At 42.8% G+C, this 15,167-nt stretch overlaps 2 non-coding genes across 2 annotated transcripts; both read right to left on the bottom strand.

Moving 5' to 3' along the window:
* Positions 1-1,252: 1,252 nt before the first annotated feature.
* On the bottom strand, positions 1,253-1,310 carry LOC138243894 (U7 small nuclear RNA). The gene has a single exon (XR_011192512.1). It is a non-coding gene; the product is annotated as a U7 small nuclear RNA (small nuclear RNA).
* A 946-nt stretch (positions 1,311-2,256) lies between these two features.
* LOC138243811 (U7 small nuclear RNA) lies at positions 2,257-2,314 on the bottom strand. Its single transcript, XR_011192429.1, has one exon. It is a non-coding gene; the product is annotated as a U7 small nuclear RNA (small nuclear RNA).
* Positions 2,315-15,167: the final 12,853 nt, after the last annotated feature.

Below are 15,167 nucleotides of genomic sequence, written 5' to 3'. Positions count from 1 at the left end.
ACTTCGGCTTTCTTGTGTTGTTGGTTTCTGTTAGTTTCTTTATACTTTCGTTTGTTTGTGTTATCCTTGTTTTGCCATTACCTTGCCCTAATGTGTTATATGTTCAACCTTTGTGTTCTATTGTACACTGTTCCTGTTGATTACTCTCTTCCCTTATTTGTATTCCTGGTTCACTTGTGTTTTTGTGTGAACTTTTGTGTATAGTTTAGTTTAGGTTGTTGGGTACATTCTACGCACTAAGTTGATTTTGTATTACTAACACTAGTTTAGTACGGGTGAGTGCCATTTGTCTTGTAAGGTTTTGGGTAGTCAGTGGAGGTTGGCTAGGGTGTTGAAGATGCCGAAGACCGTGTGTTTCGGGTTTTCTGTAGTCAGATTAGCTTTCCCTCACTTTCCTAGCCAGCTCCATTTTGTTTGTTATTTTCTTTTCTTTGGCACCACACTAGTTCCTTACCCTGTGTGATATTGTGTCCTACCAGTCACTTATTCAACTTAAAATCATCACCTTTGCACCAACCCTTGTTATTACGCTTCCTAGTCCCTCACCAGAACCCACCTGCTTCCAAAAATTATCCTAAATGTTACACCCCTTTACCCATAGACACTTGGGGTTGTAACAGTGATAATCACAATATTACAGAAATGACAGCAGCATTGAACGTGGCGAGACGTAGAACATTGTTAATTCTCTTCAAATACTCACAGTCTTCTGCTGTATTAATTTACTGTGCTCATCAGGCAGTAACAAACCTGTTACCTACACACTGTTTCTAGAGTTGGATAGGTGACTCCACATTCTACAGCTCTCTAGCAATAGAGGAAGTCAGACTACAGAAATGGAGAAAATCTCCTCTTCAGAATGTGGAAATATATTCCTGAGAGAAGTCCTTTCTCGAAGTTCAACACTCCCTGCAAGTCACCCATTCCCACCTTGCGCAGTGTAGTGGTTACCACATTCTCTTATCACAGCAAAGGGTTTCTGTTTGAAAGCGGGCGAAAACAAGTGATCACTTTTCTCACAATTGTCACTGCTGACGTTGCTTTATGGGTCTATTTTCTATACTGTGCTGATCAATTGGAAACTAAAGGGTGAAAAAGACACGTTCCCACACCTAAGGTTGAACCCAAGTAACCACAGTCAAATACCAGGAATACTACAGAAGCACACAGCTATATCAAGATATCCAAATGCAAGACCCTATTTATATTGTTTGAGAAATATTAATACAGATGTTTGTTTTTCACCAAAACACTAGGCTTTCTGACTTCAGAAAACCGTCTAAACAAATACTAAAAGAGCAAAAATTCCACTTCCTGAAGGAAACAAAAACACATGTACCTTACCAAACTTTGAGTACAGGCGATTCAGGGTGATAATACAAGACCATTTAAAATTAAACAAATAAAACCTGTCAACAGGCAATCCTAACTACTAATAAAAAACTGAAGTGGCAATACACAGTAGGTGATATTTGGGTGTAAATTAAATCCATGCAAGAAGAGAGTTTAGTGTTATTCTTCCAAATCTGATATGCAAATGAGAGATCTGGCTCAGCCAATCACAAAGCTGCCATGGTCTGGAATGGAGCTGCTCTCCTCTTCTTGCTATTGTTAAAAAATGTAAACAAATGACCTGGAATTTAAACACAACCATTAGATTGTAGTTTGACAGATAAGCTTGTGAACCTTCTCATAAGATATGAAGGACAAGGACTAAAAGAACAATAAACCCTGTAAAGAAAGTTTACTGAAGCTGACATATCCTGCCTAACACAAGATTTCAAGAATGTAAGAGCATTTCAAATTGAACACAAAACGTGTAAAATGGCTTTCAAACTAACCTGCTCATAAAGAAGATGTAGAAGAATGTGGTTGTAACGTTCAGTGCATATAAGAAAGAGACCACATGGTTTTGTTTCAAATGTTGTATGCAAATATGATATCTGGCTAACCAATCAGAAAGTACTTTGCTTATCCAGCATCCTATCAAACAACATTTGCAGATTTACACACAGTAGTTCATTTAACAGTTTCAGAAATATACATGAACAAACGCAACTGTTTGTTAGGTTTTACATCTTGAAATTAAAGGCACAAGAAAATTCTGTGCAGGTGGCCAGAGGAAAGAGCTTCACTAAAAGTCAGCTGACAACAGCAGTGTTCTTGAAACTATCATACAAGATCTTTTTATTCATAAAAGTCCCAATTAAATTGTTTGAAAATTATTGTTAAACACATCTATTTTTTTACCAGAAAACAGGCTTTCTGACTTCAGAAAGCCTTCTAGACAAATACTAAAAGAGCAAAAAAATCCAGTTGGTGAAAAAAAACAAAAACACATATACCCTACCAAACCTCGAGTACAGGCCATTCAGCGTGATAATACAAAACAATTTAAAATTAAACAAATAAAAGCTGTCAACTGGTAATCACAGCTACTCATAAAAAAATGAAGTGGCAATACACAGTAGGTGACTCTTGAGTGTAAATTAAATCCACTAAATTTAGTGTTATATTTCCAAATCTGATATGCAAATTAGAGATCTGTGCCAGCCAATCACAAAGCTCCCATGGTCTGGAATAGCGCTGCTCCCCTCTTCTAGTTATTCACACTGGTGTTAGGTTGCATATTAGCACACCATCTAATTCAGTTGTTTCAGAAAAAAAGTAAACAAATAAACTGGATTTATTTGTTGGAGCTTCATCAATCTGTTTTTCCACCAAATAAATTGGCTTTCTGACTTCAGAAAAACCTTCCATTTATTTTTTAAGAACTATTTTAATTTCACAAACAAATACAAAGAATCACAAAATAGGAAACTTTAATAAATATACTGAAGTGGAAATCTAATAAGTAAACTGATTCTTAAAAATGTAGAGAAATATATTGGTGCTTTTAGATAATATATTTCAAGGATGTAACTGCTGTGCTACAGAATTTTAGAAAACAGTTCGTCAACAAAGTACACTGTTTAGGTTAGTTTAGAAGACAATGTACCAAAACAATATATGCTGTCTGGGTCATTAGAATTAGCTGAAAGTAACTGATAAGCTTTGAATAACAAATCTAGTTGTTCTTCTCTCGCTCTATGATGTAATCTGTTTTCTCTTAGAGAAAGGGGAAGTTTTAGAAGGGTCCAAGTGCTGAACTTTTTTACAGCGCAACGTCTTATAAAAACCCTGTACTGCTTGTAACAAATTGAGTCTCTGGTTGCACTTTGCGAAGTGGCAGCAGGGCTCCCAATATTGCAATATTGAAATAAAGATCTTACTCAGGTGAGAACTCTCTTTTGTGGCTTCCTTGATAGTTATATTTCCATGACAATACCCAAAACAATATATATGAAACCATCTCTTTAGGTTAAAGTGCTCTAATAATGGACAGGGCCAGGCTACCTGCTCCCTTGACTGGAACCTCAATGCCTTTGAACACCCCCATGTTCCTCAACCTCCTGTTTTTATTCCGTCAGCACCTCTGAACTCAGTTCCATGAAGGACTATAGAATACTGGCTTAGCCAGGTGCGAATGTCCTCCATCTTTGCAAACTCTGAGAACAAAACAACATGCACAGTTGAATGTGGATCTTCCCATGGGCCTGAACTATCACTCTTTTTGACTCAAACAACTCCACACATTGTTCAAAGCAAGGGGAGGTAGCAGTAACAACTTCAAACGTTTTCTCCACATTCTACAGATCTCTAGAAATAGAGGAGGTCAGGCTGCAAAAGTGGGGGAATGGAAAAAATCTCCTCTCCAGAATGTGGAAATATTTTCCTGGATTGAGTCCTTTTCTCTGCAAGTCACTCCTCCCCACCTTGTGCAGTGTAGTGATTTTCACGTTCTCTTAACACACTGAAGGGTTTCAGTTCGAAAGCAGGAGGAAACAAGCGATCTCTTTTATCAAAAGTTTAGCTCTCCTGACAGTGCTTAACGGGGCTCTTTTCTACACTGAGCTGCTTATTTGGAAAACATAAGGGAAGAGAAAAGTTTCCCTTATTGGGAGTTTAACCCAGGCCACCTGGGTGAAAATCCAGAATCCTAACCACTAGACCATACAGGAGCACACAGCCTCACAAACAATGTGTAATTTCTGTCTTTATAGCGCACTTGTTCCATAGCTAGCTGGCACTCAGAGTACTGCAAGATCTATTTACTGAGAATTAGTTGAAGTATAACGTCAGGACTATAACCCCAGCTTTCAGGGGGACTGCAACCTTAACACAGAGCCTTAGACCACTCAGAAAAGGTTTGTTGGCTTTTATAAGTAATTACATGTGTGAAATCTATGTCTCTCAGGCCTGTGAGACTACATCACAGAAGTGCAAACTTGGAGGATGGGCTTAGTAGATAGGGCAACAATTGCGACACGCGCCAAGCCTCTTATGTCCACTGCACATGCAGACTTTGAAAGGGGTCTCAGATTTTATGGGTACTCAATTCTATACGACACTGGCAAGACGGAGTAAAGGAGCAGACCCTTTAAGAGACAAAAACAACACATTGTTACAGCCAATGTTAATTAAAAGGGCAGCACAGCGTTGGAACTACTGTCACGGATGTTATAAGGGCATACCGTGGAATGGCCAGGAGAGCAAAATAGGCCCTATGTGTAGTGGCAAAACGGGTGTTAGCCCGTTTAGGAGGTCAGATGATGTCGGGTAGAAACTTAAGTCCTCAGGTCGCGGAGGAGATGGCCTGGTGCTAGGCAGGTCTGAAGACATATGAACCCTCAATACTGAATGAGGAGGAAAGGGTGACCCGGAAATATATAGCCCCAGACAAAGACAAACCAGAAGGACAAGCAAAGCACAGGGAAACTAGGACAGGACAGAGTGGGAGCGCCCTCTAGCTGTAGAGGGTGTGACAACTATTAGTTTTGAGTGATTGAAATCCATTTTCAATGGTGCTTTTCCTGCTCATAACATTACCAGTGAGAAAGAGGATTGTGAAACCCCCATTGCTTAAACAGCGAGTGTGTTGGTGGTTATAGTAAGAAGTTTCCATAAAATGAAGCATTATATTTTTGTAATACGTTTAGTGCCTATAAAAACTATTCACCCCCCTTGGCCTTTTCACATTTTATTGTGTTACAGTATGGAACCATGATGTATTTAACTGAGAATTGTTGCACTCATCAACACAAAGTGCTCTATAATATCAAAGTGAAAAAATTCCAGACATTTTACTAAGTCATCAAAATAAAAAACACTAACCCTAACACTCAATACCCAGTTTATAAGGTGAAAAATTATGCTTGAAGCACAGCAAAGTTCTAAAACCAGCATTTGAAAAGCACCCAGAAACATAAAATGTCCAGTTCTCAAAAGTAAAATCTTTAGCTTTGAAAGATTGTTATCCATGTTTTCATTTTTTCTTTTTTTACATAACATGCTTTCGAGAAATAAACCGCCTATTACAATGAAGGCAGCATTAGCAAATGTGCATCTAGCTTTGTTAAATAAAATCAGGACGTTTACCTGTCTCAAATTGATCACTCTTTGCAGGCACACTACGGAAACCCAGGGATGTGAGCTGGGAGAATTGACTCTTACAAAGAGTGTTGACCTAAGAGAAAAGGACTCCTCCTCTCAGTAATACATTTCCACATGTTGAAGAGTCGATTTTCCCCAATGCTTTCCCATATTTTTTGGTGTGGTTATTGATCACTGCCAGTTATCTGCCAAGTCACAGTGAAACTGTTACAGTGAAAAGATTAATACTATTTATTTTATTGGAATACATGTGTAATGTCTCATTCTTACAAGCAATTTTTAAGGAAACACTAGTGTAAATTATAGTGTAAATAGACAGGAGCTATTATAATGTTAAATACTAGTTGTGATAGGTGAAGCTGCATCCAAGTGCTTGGTATGAATAGGTTATCTACGGAGTCTATGACTTATCTACTCAGATGAGGAGCTAGATCAGTCCTTTTTTTCTTAATTTGAGTCACCATCAAGATGTAACATGGTCAAAGATGAACAGGAAACTTAATTAATGAGAACACCTGTATCACCCAAAATTGAATTCATAACCCTGAGATAAAGAGTTCCATGCTCTACTGACTGAGCCAATCAGGCACTGGTTAAAGTGCCAATCTAGTCCCTGCTGACGTCAATTTGAAAAGGTATACTTGCTGGCTTTTAATCCTGTTTGGACCGGAGTCTAGTGAAGCACATTGTGTTCTTCATTGATTACTTAATGCAGAGCAAATGTCAGTGTAGCGGCGAGGCTTATTAATAAGAAAGAATTAAGTTCATCTCTGTTCATCTCTGTGGTGCAGCCACAGAGAAACTATTCATGCAGGCTGATTTAAGGTTTCCTTTGATAAGGGACAGCTCCCAAAGGGGGATGCACTTAGCTAAGCCTGGCTATCATGATCAATGGTCATCCATTGGCGCCTATCTGTCTAGGGAGTGCCAGTTGGACATCTGGACTGCATTCCTAAGTGTCAGGAGTAAGTGACTCATATCTCACCTTGATCAACCAATCAGGGACTGGTAGGGCCGAGTAACCCACGTGGGACTCTGATGCCCATGGAACTTTCAGCCAATCAATGAGCTGAAGTTCCTCTAGGTAAAAACAGGCAACACAGAGATTCAGGGAGATTCAGTAAGATTCAGTGGGATTCAGTAGAATTCTGTGGACTATTCTAAAGGGAATTCAAAGGAGAATTCCAGGGCAGGACAGCCCAGGAGCAGAAGGCTCCCAAGGGCAGGACATTCTCGCAGCGCGCCTCCTGACCATCCTGAGAATCAGCCCGGACCACCACGGAACGGCCAGTGTGTCCGAGTGCCAGAACTTTCCTTTGTTCTAAGAGTCTAGAGCGGAGGTTGCCAGAGAGTAACCAGAGGATCCACCCGAGGTTAGCACCAGCAGCAGACCTCGTGAACAGGTCAGAACTGTGGAGAGCTGAATCACTATTCAGAACTAGCTCTTCATCAGGAACGAACCGGTCCTCTTCCTGACTTGCTGGGACCCACAGTCATCTTTTCTCCTGTGCGCAAACTTTGCTAGTTAAAGCCAACACTAACTAGCCGGTCAGTGAGCATCAGCAGCGCACCGTCGCAAGCCACACAGCACAGCCTGGCACGAGCCAGAGAGCGCGGATTGGACAGCAACAGCCTGCAACTGTTTCTTTGTGCCCGCAGGAGATCTGAATCCCCAGAGATTGGATGAGTATTCAACTTCACTGCATTACTGCTCGAGAATTCAATTGTTATCCCAACCAGTTGATATCAATTTAATTCCTAAGAGTTATGTACTTGTTTTGAGTATCTAATGTAGAAGTTATAACCAAGTTCATTTATGAAACGGTCTAAATGAATGATATACTGATATAATGAATATAATGATATACTGAACGTATGTCCTCTTGATATATGTAACTCTTCGTAACTGACTGAATATATACCTTTTGTATTCTGATAACCCTCTCAATAAGAACTGTTAACAGAAGAAATAAGGTTCTTGATCCCGAGATGAAGTGAAACAGATGAGTTTATTGCATGCAAGGAACAATAAAGCCGAAGTCTTGTTTCCCGCAAGAAACAACAAAACCGAAGTATTGTTCCCCGTATTGTTACAAACTTTTGGGTTATATACAGTTTTCTTCTCCGTTTCTGACGTCACTCGGTCTGATGGTAAAGAGGGGGGTTCATGGTATTTGGCCAGTTTATGATGTTCTGGGCAAATGGTCAGTTTAACATTACACCCAGGGGGGTTCCTAGCTGGCATCTGCAATCCTTATCAGTTAACCCCCTTTCCTGCCATAAACCCCTGCTTGTGACTTGGAAGTCTAAACCCCCTACAGAAAAGATTAAATTCAAACCCCCGTCTTCACATCTTTCTTCATTCCCCCCTTATAAAATATGGCATACGTCAGTGTCGCCTATTTTTATACATACAATGTCAGGGCAGATCTTTCCTTTCTTGGCAAACAGGTATGTATTGCCATGACATTGTTCGTTCCACGGTTATGGCAAGATGTGATACATGTTTTTGTGCACGTGATGATTACAATTATACATATGAACACTACTATTCCTACAAATAAACACTGTACAAAAGTTCCGCCCCAGGCCCCAAACACAGACTTTACCCAAGATCCAATTCCCCAATTTTCAGTATAATAGTCCTGATATTTCTGTCCCTCATTGTAAATGTGTTGGGCCAGATCTGAGATGTGCTCAGAATTATCAGGGATATATGTGCAGCATTCAGTGCCAATTACTGCACAAGTTCCTCCTTGGGCCGCCAGTACATAATCTAAAGCTAGTCGGTTCTGCATGGCCACTGTTCTGAGGGCTACCATCTCATCATTAACAGCCTTCAGACTAGATGAGGTAGAATTTGCTAATTCTTCTAAAGTCGAAGCCATTTGAATTAACTCTCGACTCAGAAAGTTCATGCCGGCTTGTGGAAATATTATACCTAAATAATATTCCCAATCAGCCAATTTTCTTTGTGGTCTGTGGTTAGGTCCGAAGGGGGTGTGGGTTTGAACACGGATATGAGGAACCACATATCCTAAATAACATGAGCCAGACCACTGGGCTGGCAACCATGGGTAGGCTCGTTTTCCACAAATGAAATATGTTCCGTTTGGCGCTCCCCATGCCTCTGAAAATAAGAAACTTATACCGAATTGTGGGGTGTGCCGATCCCATCCTGGAATTTGGAAGGTAGAGGTGGATATATTTGCAGTGATGGTAAGGTTGCAACGACTCCATCCAACCAAGTGCAGACCATTAGTGTGCTGAAAACATATGTTTCCCTCACGTTCCTTATTTAGAGTCAGGTATGGTGGTGTATGGCTTCTGTTATATTTAGGAGCGTAAGAGCCTGTGAAACTCGTGGGCTCTAAGCCTCGCTCCTGTAGATATTGTAATGTTGTGCAGGTTAAAGTTGTGTTATGGCAACCCCCATAGTTTGTCATATTAAAATCTCCTAAATTATCCCTCCAAATGATCATGCCTATGACTTCCTCGAGACGCCAAGGAATGGCTCCCATAGGAAGTCCTCCCTGTACATATTTGGGTAATGCGGCACACACCCAGCAGGCACTTTGGTTGGTTTTCTTAGCTGTCAGATAGGAGAGGCCTAAAAAGGAATTAATTCCATGTTCTCCTTTGTGGGAGAGATGATCATTAATCCCTGCGGAACATAGTTCTACAGCAACAATTATCATTATTGACAGAAATGATTTCATTCTGGGTCTGTAAATGGGGATGAGGCTCGTCGGCAGTGTGGCGCGTGGATCCAGCGATCTTTTCCTTCCACTCGAACCGCAGACTCGGTTGTCAACAGGATCTGGTAGGGTCCGTCCCACCTGGGTTGGAGAACCTGTGAAGGAAATTTCCTGATCCACACCCACTCTCCTGGGATGAGGTTGTGCCCTCCTTCAGGTGGTGGTCCCCACGCCTCCAGGACCTGCTACAAAGGAATGGTTGATCCATCTGAGGAAACCCCAGTCTCAGCACCTGTAAGAGAACTTGTTTCAAATTATTAAAGGCGGCTTTTGCTGCAGGAACCAAGGCAATCTTGTCCTTGTACTGCACTCCCCCCTTAAGCAGATCTGTTAAGAGTTGTGCTCACCCTGTAAAAACATTGCACCCAGGCCCTGTTAAAATTTCACAATGCTAGACACTCAAAAAGCTGAAGCAACTCAGACTTGTGGGTTTCCTCGTCAGGGGAAGCACTCAGAATACCATCAACATACTGAGTGATCACAGCCAGTTGAAGCCACGTGATACCCTGTTCTGCATAGTCATTCTTTGTAATGCATAATATTCCAACCCAATAGATCTGGAATAAAACCACCCATTAAAATCTGGTACTCGGCAAGTAAAACTTGCTGTCCCAATACTCCTGTGGCCTCCTGCCATCTTCCCATATACATTGCTCTATAGTACACTGTTGAACAGAGGAGTGAAACAAGCAGGACAGTAGTGCTCCAGTATCCCCTAACAGAGAAACCAACACTCCATTAACAGTACATTTTTATCCACTGGACTGGGACAGACTTAGGGAGGCTACAAGGGATTTACAGGATCTAATCGTTAGGTAAACAGATTTTCTCACAAGACGTTATTCTCCCCAGTCTCGATTCTAAACCTACAGCGTTTCAGCATGTCTGGTTTCGAGACATTCGAATAAAACCAAATTGTTTCCATTATTGCAACTAATTGTATAAATTACAATTTATAATAATTTATAATATTACAAAAACTGTTTAACTACTTTTACGTCCACCTGTACTGTACTTATACGTTTCAGACGCTCTTATATTTTCCAATCTCCTTAAGTTGATTTTCGTCAAGTCTCTTTAGTTACGTCTCTAGCCAGTCCCGCTGGCTAAACACACTCACACCGTCATTTAGTAGACCAAAACTCACAGTTACACACATACATGCCGGCACACAAATTCATAAAACACACATACACATCGAGAATATATTTTTCTCTTCGTAATACAATGTGCTGTATTCTTGTTTTACTTTTACATGAATCCTTTTAATTCCTGAAGCGCACTCCAGGTTCGCTGCATTTCTAATTTCGGGTGCGGTACTTTAGCCCACCGGTCAATATCTTACGGTTTTGGATTTGATCGTATGGGGGAAATCAGGGAAGGTAGGTGCGATTGCAGACCCCCTCGACGGGGGGCGAGACAGTGTTAGAGTGGCACTGTCATCAACGGCGCCAGCCCCTGCTACATCAAGTCCTTTCCCACTTCGAGTGAGAGTACAGATCTGCGGGCGCCCTCCCTCTAACCGGGGAGACCCTGATCCGTTTTTATCACACTCATACCAAGTGTTATCCCAATCAGACCCCCCTTCTCCATATGGCCACTGAGGGAATTGATCCCAATTATTTTCGTTTCCTGCCTGTTTGTTCCCCTGTGGGAGAGCAGGACATAACTTAGTCGCCAGCTGCAGCACATTAACCAGTGCAGCGTGACCAGGAGTTAATTCCTTCTTTAGTTTCTCATTCTCCTGTACTGCCTCTTCTAGCTTTTTTTCCTATACTCTTTTGTAGTGAGTAAAGTATATTTTTTTTCCGGGTTTTATTTTCCCCGTAAACACACTTTTAAGTCACATCCCACTTTATTTCTTTTTCGTCATGTATCTGCCACCACTGGTGCCGGCCGTGCACCAGGGTGGGAGCTACATGCTTGTGCTTTTGCCAATCAATACTCATATATGCTTTTTACAGGCATCTTCGCCCCAAATTCCTTCTGACAGACTCAGCTTCTTCCTATATTTCTCTTCCCTTTCAGTCAATTTACACTTTTCCGATATGTAATCAGATACTTCCACCACTTTCTCAAACACCCAATTAGCACACATGTTTGGTTTCTTTAAGATTTACTTTTGTCGTGTGTGAGGTAACAGCTCATTCAGTAGGGGGATGTTTTCACTTGGAAAAACCTGTGCATTCCTGCACTCATTCAGCTAAGGGCGTCTGTTACCTCCAGATCTAAATACCTCTCAGAGACTTTAGAGAGGATTTACACCGCACTGTTCACAGGTAAGAAACGAGACCTCGAAAACCCCCTTTCTTGATCAGTAATTCACCATCCCCAGAACGCCAGCATCGCTGCTTTTGCCCCGGGGTGGACTTACGCACTGAGCTCAATCAGGGCGATTCTCGGGTCTCAACGTCCTTTAAATCCTGCTACTTAATGCTTTGCTCTTTTATTACTATGTGTTTATGTTAGTGTCGTGCGTGTGTATATGTATTTCAGTGTCGTGCGTGTGTATATGTATTTCACAAACAAGGAAAACACCAAAAACATACATACATATATCTCTTCTACTCCTGTTTCCTTTAAAACAACAAAAAAAAACCACGCCACGCCAATCTGTGCACGATCAAGGCGTAGCTAATCTCAGGACCCCGGGCGTAATTAAAGCCCACACCAATCCTGGATTATACGTGCATTTAATGCACCACTCAGCTCCAGAACCCCGGGCGCAATTAAGGCCCACACCGATCCCGAGCCACAGAACTCCGGGTGCAATTAAGACCCACACCAGTTCTGACCTTCAGAACTCCGGGTGCAACTAAGACCCACACCAGTCCTGAACTACGTGCATTTAATGCACCACTTGCTCTAGAACCCCGGGCGCAATTAAGGCCCACACCGATTCAGAGCCTCAGAACTCCGGGTGCAATTAAGACCCAAACCAGTTCTGACCTTCAGAACTCCGGGTGCAATTAAGACCCACACCAGTCCTGACTTCACGGTAAGGGTCCAAAACCCGTTCAAAACTCCACGCGCAATTAAGGCATACACCAGCTTCGAACGCCTGTACACAATACCGCGGAACCCCTGCCAGACCAAATTCTGGGCTTACAGCAAACAACCCATTACATACACCGGTGCCTTCCCCGGGCCAGAGGAATTCAGAAACTCACGTTTACTCCGTCATCTCGGGCGATTCTCGCAGGGAGCAGAGATTTCCCAATCGGTCAGAGAGAGTCGGGACTTTTAAATAAAAGAGGAGTCCTTACCTCTTAGTTATGTGCGCGCTGACCGTCTCTCCTGCCGATGGGAAGTTCTGCGCCTTCTGGAGCATCCGCCGACTACGCCAAATTTGTTGTAACAGAAGAAATAAGGTTCTTGATCCCGAGATGAAGTGAAACAGATGAGTTTATTGCATGCAAGGAACAATAAAGCCGAAGTCTTGTTTCCCGCAAGAAACAACAAAACCGAAGTATTGTTCCCCGTATTGTTACAAACTTTTGGGTTATATACAGTTTTCTTCTCCGTTTCTGACGTCACTCGGTCTGATGGTAAAGAGGGGGGTTCATGGTATTTGGCCAGTTTATGATGTTCTGGGCAAATGGTCAGTTTAACATTACACCCAGGGGGGTTCCTAGCTGGCATCTGCAATCCTTATCAGTTAACCCCCTTTCCTGCCATAAACCCCTGCTTGTGACTTGGAAGTCTAAACCCCCTACAGAAAAGATTAAATTCAAACCCCCGTCTTCACATCTTTCTTCAGTTTACATGCATATTCTATGTATTAATAAATGTATCCTCGTGTATTAGTACCTGTGTGTGTGCGTTGTTTGAGTTATATCGCATGGTTGGATTCTAAAGCCATCAAAAGAATCATTTTGTGATTTACTGCTACAATTAATAATTGTCCCAGTAAATGCCCAAACCCTACAGAACTGGTGCCTTCAAAGAGCACACTACATTTTTATTGGCGTCCCTGGGTGGGCTATGGCAAGAATGAATTGAGTCAACCAAGCGAAATAATTCACATAAAACGCCGCGGGTTTCATACACGACAATACAGTGTGCTGAAAGCCGAAAGGAAAAAAGTTCCCCTTGTTCTTTAAGCAGTGCTTGATTGTTTTGTGATCTTTTGCGATCTACCGGGTTGATTGCATACTTGATCTTGTGGTTTTCTGTGGTAAAACTGTGATTTCGTACTTAAAAGTAATACTCTTAAGTTTAACGATGGTTGCTAAAAGGTCTGAATTCGAGTCGCTATTAAGCACTCTCTCTAGCAGCGACAGGTCTGACCACGATCTCTGCCATATCTCCGTCAGCGGAGAAGCTAGGAGAATAAACCTCCATTCTCTGAGAGAGCTAGCGAAGGACATAGAGAGATTTGACCCCACAGTGTCAGAGAATAATATCGAGAGGTATATTCAAGACCTCAGGTATACCCTGCAGTACCTACCAAACGCCACAGAACAGGAGAAAGTGTTTCTGGTCAGGAAAACTACCAGCAGAGCTGTACATGAGTGGATGGCTAGGCAGATGAAAGAAGTCTGTAATGACTTTGAGCAGCTGTGTCAAGCACTTATCGAAGAATACAGTGCGTTTATTGACCCGACTGCCGCGATAGCCGCCGCACTTAACATTAAGCACGAGAGAGCAGAGTCCCCTCGCGAATATTACGAGAGACTTAGACGAACTTATTTTGCAGGGCGAAATGATGAGGGTTGCGAAGAGAACACACATTTCAAGGGTTTATTCATTGCGAATCTCCACCCATCAGTCAGAAAGATGATCTTAATCTTAATCATGCACAGAGCATGAAAATGACTGATATTAAGAGATTCGTGCAGAAAGCCTGGGAGTATGATGTCCAAAGTCGCTCTGAGCAAAAAGCTGTGAAAGCGACTGTGTTCGCCGTCAGAGCCAGCAGGGTTAATTCCCCCCTGCTCGAAGGAGCACAGGCTCCTGAGCTGGCTAAGCCCTGTTCCAAAGCAGGCACACTGGACCGCACCCAGCGTCCTAAGTGCCATGAGAACACCGGGGGAGGGAAAGGGCTAGAAAAGGCTGAACAAAAGGATTCAGTAGCCGCCCGCCTGGCCAGGCTTGAACAAGCTTTATTAGGACAGGGACAACCGCTCCCCAAGGCTGCCGGAAGCGTGAATGAGCTGATACTCTCCACTGGAGGAGGCGGAGACCCGCCCCCTCTCCCTCCCTCAGTCTATCTGATTGAGCGGAAGGGTTCCTGCCTGGATGAATTCAGCCACTCCAAGTGAGTGCTGACTCCACCCCTGAAGTCACAGAGCAGGCAGTAAAACACAGAGGAAAAGCAAGAAGCTTTTACCTCAAGGCTGCCATGGGAGATGTCTTACCTAGTGAGACACTGATTGACACTGAGGTTGAGAGGTGTTTGATGTCACACGGCAAGCTAAAACGGGTAGAAAAAGAAAAGGGCATGCGACTCAGAAAGGAACTGTTGGTGGATCACCAGAAAGGCAAAGTGCGGAAACAGGTCAAGGCTCCTAAGCCTTCTGTGCAGAAGGAAAGGGGGGCCAAGAGGCAGACTGTGCTCACACAGTGCCCACCGAACACCTATGTGAAGATTCCTTCTGTTCCCTCTGGACAAGAAATAAAAATATTTCCTTGTTCCCAGGATATACAGGGAAGTCGTGTCCCGGCTGAGGTCACAACAGCCTCCATGCCACAGGAGCGGTGCTCCGAGCAGCCGCCTGATCCACCAGGTAAAGCACACACCTTTTACATCCCTAAAGAGGAGCAGATCTCCCCACCTGGAGATGAAAAGGAGCTTTCCCTGTGCACCCTGGCACCCAAGAGGGGTCAGGACCACCACCCCGCAGTGGTGGAAGGGATCCAGATGGCAGGAGAGCAGGTTGGTGATGTAGCCCTCGCCCTTAGCCCTGAGAGGTC

The sequence above is a fragment of the Lepisosteus oculatus genome, chromosome 14, assembly GCF_040954835.1.
Source record: "Lepisosteus oculatus isolate fLepOcu1 chromosome 14, fLepOcu1.hap2, whole genome shotgun sequence".
NCBI classification, from domain to species: domain Eukaryota; kingdom Metazoa; phylum Chordata; class Actinopteri; order Semionotiformes; family Lepisosteidae; genus Lepisosteus; species Lepisosteus oculatus.
Note: the sequence above shows the minus strand (reverse complement) of the source record. Positions and strands in the feature narration are given on the sequence as shown.